Genomic DNA, 10,316 nt, shown 5'->3' with positions numbered 1-10,316 from the left:
TATGGTAGGAATCACCACTCCCAGATCCTTCAAGTCCTTGATACTAGCAGAGATCTGTAAAATCCCTCCAAGAATACAACAACATAGCTTTAAATTTGTGATTTTTAAAACACAGCCATCCTAGTAGCTTCCACGTAGCTTTTCCTAAATAACAGCCCTCTCTCCATGGGTGAGAGAATCAGAGTGAGGATTCTTCCAGTGGTTAAGTATGTCTCCTCCAGCTCTAAATTTCAGACCTGAGAAAATAAACATCGAATAGTTTGGAAGACCAACTGAGCCACTTTGAGATGGATACAAGCCAAAATTCCATTAATTATCTCATTTCCGTAAGTCTTTATTCTTGTAGGTGGACCACTGAGATGTTTTGAGTCTCCAACAATCAGTGTCACTTCAGAGCCAAAAAGTCTAATTAGTTCTCCTTTCCCAATGCACAGACACCCAGGTAAGTAACCATAGGTCCTTTAAAGGAAGTAGAGAAAAAGCTGTAGAGTATAATTTCTGGCAGAGTAGCAGGATTCTTCCTCAAAGAGATCCAGGCTTTTCTTCACTTAAGGGACTCCAGCTGTTTGAGCTGGCTCAATTCCAGGAACAGACTGAGGGGCAACAACTCTTTTTGTGGTGAGTCGAGTTAGTCAACTGCTCACAAGACCTACAGCTTTTCCACTTCTTCATATCAAGTGAAATTTTAGTAGACTGCTTGTCTATCTTAGTCCTAGGGATACCATGATCAGTCAACACCAAAAATATCCATGTCAAACCATTCTGATTACTATTTTAGCTCTGCTGTTCATTACAATAACATGCCTACTTTGTCTCATCTTACTACCTGACCACCATCTAACTCCTTCCCATTATCCCCATTGGCTTCAGAACAGACTCCCTGAATTCCTCTGACACCTTCTGAATTTAGGGAGCTCATTTCAGTGGCAGCATTTCCCACTCTCTTTTCTGATCTACAGAGAATAACTACCGAAAAGCTCTTTAAAGATGCTGGTGCACCCTTTGTTAATGTTTTCTCAATCCTCTGGTGTCTTAGTTCAGGCTGTTATAACAAATTACCATAGATTGTGTGGTTTAAACAACATTTATTTTACACAGTTCTGGAAGTTGGAAGTTTAGATCAGGGTACCAGCACAGTCAGGTTCTGCTGAGGGCCCTCTTCCCAGTTGCAGGTAGCCGGCTTCTCTTTGTGCCCTCACGCGGCAGAAAGAGAGCTAGCTTGCTCTCTGGCCTCTTATAAGAGCACTAATTATATTCATGATAGTTTCACCCTCAGAACCTAATTACCTTATTAGTCCATGTTGTGTTAATAGAATACCACATACTGGGTAATTTATAAGAAAATATAATTTATTTCTCACATATCTGGAAGCTGAGAAGTCCAACATCAAGCTGCCAGCATCTGCTGAGGGCCTTCCTGCTGCATGATCCCATGGCATAAGGCAGAAGGGAAAGAGAACATGCCTAAGAGCAAGATGGCAAGAGAGTGCCAAACTCCCTTTTGTAACAACCTACTCTGGCAATATCTAACCCACTCCTTCAACAATGAGATATAATCCATCAATAAGAACAGCCCTCATGATCTAATCATCTGGTAATGGTCCCACTTTTTAATGCTATCATAGTGCCATTAAATTTCAACATGAGTTTTGCAGAGGACATTCAAACGCAAACCTCGCAAAGGCCCTACCTCTAACTACCGTCACATTGGGATTAGGGTTTTACATATGAGCTTTGGGGGTACACATTCAGTCCATAGCATTTGATAAATGGAGTGCCTTCTGGATTAACCTCTCCCAGGTAGATTTTTAAAGGATGGGTGAGTGAGACTTAACAGTACACCTATAATATAGATATTCTCCCACATTTCACAGATGGGAAATTGTGGTGTTTGGTCAAAGCTATTCAATTAATCAATAGATTCAGAATTTGAACACTAATTCAGTTTAACTCCAAATTCATACTTCTCCTCTTAATTCAACCCTTACAGCACAAATTATGAGTTTACTCCAGTTACTCATTGATGATGAAATGGTGCTTAAGACCAGATTCTTCTTTTATAGGTTTTTATATAAAATACCTTTTTTAAGTTTTTATATAATAAACCTTTTATTACAGATTCTGCCTGACAAATTCTTTATCATGCCAATAAAGTCATATGAATAAGAACCTTTCACATATTTATAGATACCTATTTGGACTAGGTAGAACCTGCCTATTCAAATCAATATGTTGGTGTATTTTATAGGCAAACCAGGTAAGCAGCACCTTGAACAGAATTCAGCCTAAAAGAGGTTTGTTTCTACCTGTGCATGTTATATGCTGAACTGTCCCCTTTCTAGGGGCAAAGGGAACACTTTCCTCTTGGCCTTCTGAAGGTTTGCTGAAAAATCAACTCACAAAGGTGGATACATTGGAGAAAAGGCATGCAAATTTATTTAATGTATATAAACAGAAGCCTTCAGAAGAAAGACCTGAAGACGCAGGGAAAGTTGTCCATTTTTTTGCTGAGGTTCAACAACGTATGGACAGCCATGTAGAAATATTATTGGGAAAAAAGGGTACAATCTAATGTTAATAGACTAAGTTGGGAAACCCAGCAAGACTTGTCTCTCTAGATTCTTCTTGGCCTCTTTGAGCACATATTCCTTCCTTTTGTGTGGGGGCAGGACCCTTTCTGAAATGGGGGTCTTATGACCTGCAGTCAAACAACGTGGGTCAGAAAATTAATGACCAATTTTTGTACAGAAAGGCAGATGGAAAATTAGAGTAATATTTTTAGGTTTGATGGCTGGCTTGGAGGCATGGCTGGCTTGGAGGCAAAGGGGTTCTTCTATCTATGATCTGCCTTGAGGAAAAGGGATTCTGGTCTCTATGGTGAACCTTGGGGAAAAATGGGACTGAGAGACAGGAGGGAAGTAAAAGGTCAAGGAGAAACTTTTGCTTCTGAGGCTGCTTCTAAGGCCTTCATTTTGGGATGTTGTATTCTGAGCCCCAACACCTTCAAACTCCTGAACTTCTGCAGATGTTATTCTCTATTCTTATACAACTGTTCCTCTTTTTTTCTCCCTGAGAGGTTGCTTACTCGTCTTTTAATACTTTAAGTAATGCATGTCTCTTCTACTAGGCCCTATTGGACTCCTCTGAGTGAGAAATGACTTTCTTCCTTTAGGTGATACATTTTTCATGGAGGTGACAGCACCTCCGAATTAGTCAGTTTGCCTGCTATAACAGGATAACATAAACTGGATAGATTATAAACAAGAGGAATTTATTTCTCGTCATCCTGGAAGTTGGGAAGTCCAAAATCAAGGCACCAGGAGATCTGGTGTCTAGTACGGGTGCACTTCCTGGTTTACAGGCAGCCATTTTCTTGTTTCTTCACAAAGCAGAGACAAGAAAGAGCAAGAGCCATCTCTCGCGTCTCTTCTTATAAGAGTATGATTCCCATCATGGGAGTTCTGCCTCCAGACCTAATTACCTCCCCAAGGCCCCACGTCTTAATAGTATTACATTGGGGGTTAGGATTTCAACATATGAATGTGGGCAGGGGGACGCAAATAGTCCATAACAGCCTCTGAAGTTTAGGGGGACAAAAATCTTACTCTTTTTTGAAATAAAACACAAATAGACATACTAGAACATAAACCAATATAAAGCATACATGTGGTAATAAATTTAAAGAAGGGGGATGATTGGAGGGAAAGTCTTAAAAGGCTTATTTAGAGGATGGTAATGGGTAAAACAGATGAAGAAACACTGCGCCTAGCTGACGCTGTGTCTGTACATGCCTGACTTTCAGTCCCTCTTATGCTTTATTGTATTTGTTCATTTGCATGTCTCCACTTCCCACTACACATCAAGATGTTGAAGATGAGATCCAGGTGTTACTATTCATAGCCCTGCCTAAAACACAGTAGATACTTAAATACATGTTGAATAAATGAATGAATAAATCATATGAAAGACTATTTGCAAATTTAGAATGAGATCTTTGTCTGTTTGGGAAAACAATCCCCATCCTACACTCATCTCCATTTAGAAAAGAGTCATTTCAGGTTCCGGAAGCCTCCCACTGTCAGCCCCAAAATTCCTCTTTTGCTTTCCCACAGGATGTTTAGTAGCAGAAAGCAGTTGGGAGAGGAGAATCCCCATGAAATTAGCATTCCTGAGTACCTTATGCATATGGAGAGTTCCCAGGGAAAGCATATGGACTAATCACTTTTCTCCTTTCTTCTCCCTACCTTTTACAGGTATTAATTTGGGTTATTTTAGGAGAGACCTGCTTGTAAATATAGTTATCCAAGTCATCACTAGCAACAGCACAGGACTCCATTCTAAATTACTTTCCAGGTGAAAAATAGCTGAGGTCCAAAGACGATACCCTAAACTACCCTAAATAGAATATATCTAAGAGAAAAAAAAGCAGAAACATAGCTATCAAATTGGATTTTCTGCGTCCCAAAGGCAGTGTTATTTTTGACAGAGTTCAATACAAACTACTCTCACAAATGAAAATGTATGATTCCTAGCATTGCCTTTACCAACAGTCTGTGGGAGGGCAACATCAAAAAGCCACTGGTTGCTCATTAAAGGCTGCCCTTAGAAAATATGAAACCGTTCTCCAGCAGCCCATAGCAAATAGAAAGACTAAGTCACGTCTTCAAGGGTTTCAGAACGAGCAGTTATCCAGCCAGGCAGCAGCAACTGCCTCTCAAATGGGAATGTGCATTTGGCCTCCAATAAAGAGATTCCATGTACTTGATGCAGCAAATTATATTAGTGTAGAAACGCAGCTCTGGTTGTGGCTGTTTTTCTTCCTTAGAAAAGCCAGGCTGGGGATGTGTAGGTGTAAAGCAATTAACCTTTTAATACAAACATGGAGACTGGAGCTATTGTTGACCCAGGAAAGAGCTAAACCTATTCCCTTGCCAAGATGAGAAGAGCCACTGAAGCATCCCTAGCAACTCTGTCCACATAAAGGAATAGCCTCTCAGGAAACACTGGGGTGTCGCATCACAATCAGCCAGCTCAATCTCAGTTCCCACATACTCCCACAGAGTTCAGGGCATGCATACAACATTTACAGGTTGAAATCTGAGCACAGGTGAGAGATTAATCAGTCCTGGGGCAGGGCTGCGGTGTGACAAGCATGGCCCCTCTGGATTGAAAAAGAAAATGAAAATATTAAAGACTAAGTTAATATTTTCATAAGTTAACCAAATGAGGCACAGTTAATAGAAAAGATTTTCTCCTCTGTTTATTTAATTTCTATGTATCGGAGACTTGGTATTAGGAATATAATAGCAAAGGAATAAAAACATGATGCTGCCATTAGAGGATTTGTTGTCTAGGTGCAGAAATAGAAAATAAACAAATTGATAAACAGGGTTGTTTTGGATTAAGGAGAAACCAATGAAGAAAGTACGGTGCTAAGACGGAGAATGAGTCCTGCAGCCATATAGAGCTCTGCTCGGTTGTTTCCATCCTGAGTTTCAAGCTGTTAGCAGGCAGGGGGCCTAAGAGTTATCTTTTCTCATGACCTGATTTTCTTTGGGAAGGGATTTATGAGGACATGTTTTTCCCCTTGGTAACTAGGGGGAAAAATAAATGTAGGAGACAGGGAGGTGCGTGTTTCCTGTGAGAGCCCAGAGACTCAACACTGAACCCTAAGGAGAAGCATTCTGCCACTTACTACCTCTGTGACATTGAATAATGTCATAAAACCCAGATTGCTTATTTAAGATATGGGGTTATTGATATCTATTGTAGAGTTGTTTTGAAGGTAAATATACGTACAAAAAGTCTACCACAGTATCAGTCCTGGAGCAGGGCTGTGATGTGCCAAGCTTTGCCCCTCTGGATTGAAAAAGGAAGTGAAAACACTAAAGTTGCCCATATGAGTCATAGATAATAGAAAATATGTGTGTGTATATAGAATCTTAGCGTCTCAGCAGCAATGTGAGTGGCACTGCTTGGGTGCCACATTAGAAGAGGGACACTCAGAGTGAGCAAGGGGGCATGGAGCCCTTCCACATGGAACCAGTATGGCTGTGATTCAGAGTCGTCAGGGCATGCAGCACTGTGAGCAGCTGGAACACCACCCTGGGCATAGCCAGTGCTGCTGTGGCCACCCTGGGACTCCACTGGCAGCTGTGCCTACAGGACAGCACCTAGGGAGTGAGGGAAATGACAAGACGGAGGGCTGCTGCGAGCTTCCGTTAAACATTGCCTCTTCTTCCAGCTGTGTACCTGTCAGGGCTGTGATTTTGACAGGAGGGTGCTCATACTATAAAAGCCAAAACACACAAAAGAAATTTGAATTTAACACAAAATTACCATTTGCTATGGTTTGAATGTGTTCGCCAAAGTTCATGTGTTAGAAACTCAATCCCCAATGCAACAGTGTTAAGAGGTAGGAACTTTAAGAGGAGATTACATTGCAAGGGATCTGCCCTTAGAATACATTAATGTTATTACCACAGGAGTGGGTTTTTTTCCCCACAAGAGTGGGTTTGTTCTAAAAGCAGGTTCAGACCAGGCAAGGTGGCTCACTCCTATAATCCTGGCACTTTGGGAGGCTGAGGTAGGTGGATCACTTGAGGTCAGGAGTTTGAGACCAGCCTGGCCAACTTGGTGAAACCCCATCTCTACTAAAAATATAAAAATTAGCCGGATGTGGTGGTGTGTGCCTTTAGTCTTAGCTACTCAGGAGGCTGAAGCAGGAGAATCACTTGAACCCAAGAGGCAGAGATTGCAGTGAGCCGAGATCATGCCACTGCACTCCAGTGTGGGTGATAGTGCAAGATTCAGACTCAAAAAAAAAATAAAATAAAAGCAGGTTCAACCCCCTTTTGCCCTCCCTCACCCCTGTGATGGCTTTTTCTATGTTATCACACAGCAAGAAGGCCATCACCAGATGCTGGCTGGCCCCTCAATCTTGGACTTCCCAGCCTCCAGAACTGTGAGAAATAAATTTATTTTCTTTATAAATTACCCAGTGTCAGTTACTCTGTGATATCAAAACAAAACAAACTAAAACACCAGTATCATGTGCCTGGCCTATATTAGACACTGTAGTAGACTTTTGTACATATATTAACCCTCAAAACAACCCTATGATAGATATCAATAACCCCATATTTTAGATAAGAAATCTGGGGTTCATAAGATCACCCAGTATCGCAGAGCTATTAAGTGGCAGGGCAAATATTCAAACTTAAGCTTGCTGCTTTCAACTCGAGGGTGTGAAAGAGTCTGAAAGTGTTTTTAAAAGTAGTAATACGACATCATTAAAAGTTTTCCTTTATTTAAGATCCATATTTCCAGCCTCTGTCAGCTCCTAACTTAAACCTCAAACATTCAAAAACTAATAATGATTTATTATTTTTTCTCCCTCACTCCCTGGTTTCTCTTCTCTTCCCTGCATTCAATGAGGATCAAGGCTTTGGTCTGAGTCCACTTTCCATCTTATCTGCCTTTCACAGAATAGTTGGTTAAAAAATGTAGCAGATAGCAGACAGATGTGCATGTTTTCTGGTCTGGTTCTATCTATCAAGAAGCCACTTTTCAGAAGGAGGTACGGAAACGGAGAGGGGCCACGCGCGCAGTCGCTCCGAAGCGGGGAAGTGGCACAAGATGATTTACATCTCAAACGGACAAGTGTTGGACAGCCAGAATCAGTCTCCATGGAGATTATCTTTGATAACAGATTTCTTCTGGGGAATAGCTGAGTTTGTGGTTTTATTTTTTCAAAACTCTGCTTCAGCAAGATGTGAAAAAAGGCAGCAGCAATGGAACTCATCTGATTCCAGATATGATGATGGAAGAGGGCCACCAGGAAACCCTCCCCGAAGAATGGGTGGAATCAATCATCTGCGTGGCCCCAGTCCTCCTCCAATGGCTGGTGGATGAGGAAGGTAAATGTCTGCTCTAAGAAGCAGACAACTGGACATGTGCATTTATAGCAGAAGGAAACCATGAAGAAGTGGAAGGCTGATCATGCTGAGCAGTAGATGAATGTGTATGTCTAAACAAGGACTGTTCTGTGTCCTCACAGATAAATGAGGTCATGCCAGGAATTCCCTCTGCAGGGAACTGGCCTGACTGACATGCAGTTCCATAAATGTACATGTTTGTCTCATTACCTTTTTGTATAGTTTATTAAAGTATTAATATAGTTTTAATAAGTAAATTTTTAGGTTGCACAATGGACTCATCTTTATATTAAATTCATGAAAAAACTGAAGAAAATAAAGCCTGTGTATTTAGCAAAAAAAAAAAAAAAAAAAGAAGAAGCCACTTTTCACCAGGTGGTCACCTGATTCAGCTTACAAAGGGTATGCAATTACTCTTATCTTCCATGAAGTCCAAAGTTCCCTACCTGAATAAAATCTAAATAAAAATTTCTCCATTTGTCTTGTTTCCTCAGTCTTTTCTGATTTTTTTTTAATGCTTGGTTTGTTTGCTCAATATCTAAAGTACCCTGTGCCATATCTATGTTAATCTATTTAAGGTCAGAACTTGAGCTTAAGGATGCCATTAAGAATGCGCTTCTTGTTACAACCATATTTTATATTCCCCTAACAAGTTTGAAACCTCAAATACAAAGGATTATAGACATTACCAAGTTATTTTTAAAGATTGCATTTATATTATTCACAATGTTTTTGCCAGAAATGCATATTACATACAGAGAAACTGGAGATTATATAGTTATTACAAAAAGGTTGAATATTACTTAAAAGGAAAATGTCAATTTGCAGTTGATTTTTAGTAGTTGCATCATGTTATGATACTTGATGCCTGATATTTAAAATGTGTTCCATTGCTCTTGTGTAATAGATATATGGATGATGATGATGATAAGAGTTGTAAATATCAGATAAATTATTACTGAATACTAGAGAAATAAAAAAAATGTTGTTTAATAATTAGTATATGCAGCACTACTCACAATAGCAAAGACATGGAATCAACTCAGATGTCCATTGATGATAGACTGGATAAAGAAAATGTGGCACATACACACCATGGAATACTATGCAGCCATAAAAAGGAATGAGATCATATCCTTAGCACATGGGTGGCGCTAGAAACCATCATCCTCAGCAAACCAATGCAGGAACAGAAAAGACAAACACTGCATGTTCTCACTTATAAGTGGGAGCTGAAAGATGAAAACACATGGACACCGGGAGGGGAACAACATACACTGAGGCCTGTCAGGTAGGCAGGGGGTGGGAGGGCATCATGATAAATAGCTAATGCATGTGAGGCTTAATACCTGGGTGATGGGTTGATAGGTGCAGCAAACCACCAAAACACATGTTTACCTATATTACAAACCTGCACGTCCTTCACATGTACCCTGGAACTTAAAGTAAAATTAAATTAAACTTTTTTAAAAAACAATTAGCATAAAGACTTAAGAACAGGGCATATTCTCCTCTGGAGAATATGTTGAACCAAAATACCAGATCATCACCAGTAATCACCTATTTGTCACACAAGAGATTCATCCTGAAATTAGCAATGTTTGCTTTTCTTCAAAACCACTTCAAAAGTCTGAGTGGATTAGTAGCAGTTAGTGCATGTGCAGAAAGCTCTTAGAAGGGAAGATAATATAAACAGAAATTGGCTTGGGAATTGAATATAAGCAATAAAAGCTTTTATGGGAAAGCCAGTCATGTGCCATCTCCAGAAATATTTTATGTGCCATAATATGAGCATACCCCTGGAAGCTGATGCATTGAGGCAAAAAGTATACAAAACAATCCCAAAGTCTACAGTTTGGCACAATAATTCATATAATGGGCACCCAATGGCCACGAAACCCAAAATCCGACTCCAGCTGACATCCAAGGCAATGACTTAGCTCCTCTCTAGCTTTCATCTCTCATGTGCAGCCCTAAGGAATTTCAGACCTGCCTTAGTCCATTAACTTCTTTACCTCCTGCTTCCTTAGTCATGGATGCAGAATTAGGCAGAAGTCCCTATAGTATTTACAGATATATATATACACACACACACACACACACACACACACACACACACACACACAGATACATATAGGTATATATACAGATATATATATGTGCATATACATGTATATATGCATCTCTATATATCCATATAAAATACTTTTTATAAATACTTATATTTTAGAAATGATACCTATGAATATCTAAATATATATTCACCTAAAAGTATATTTTAATATTCAGTTAACATGTGCATAATTATCTATAATAGACTGAATTTAAAAAGCAGCTAATACCAGTCATGTTCTTTTCAGAAGGTCAGGTATTGGTGAA

The 10,316-nt window shown here is 39.8% G+C and overlaps 1 pseudogene across 1 annotated transcript; it reads left to right on the top strand.

Annotated features, from left to right (window-relative positions):
- Positions 1–7,576: 7,576 nt before the first annotated feature.
- Positions 7,577–8,274, top strand: LOC116551193 (annotated as a pseudogene). The gene has a single exon (XR_004268761.1). The product of XR_004268761.1 is annotated as a selenoprotein K pseudogene (transcript).
- The last annotated feature ends 2,042 nt before the right edge of the window (positions 8,275–10,316 follow it).

Source organism: Sapajus apella, unplaced genomic scaffold (genome assembly GCF_009761245.1).
Source record: "Sapajus apella isolate SASKATOON/1434 unplaced genomic scaffold, GSC_monkey_1.0 scaffold9, whole genome shotgun sequence".
In the NCBI taxonomy this organism is placed as follows: Eukaryota; Metazoa; Chordata; class Mammalia; order Primates; family Cebidae; genus Sapajus; species Sapajus apella.
This window is presented reverse-complemented; position numbering and strand designations above follow the sequence as displayed.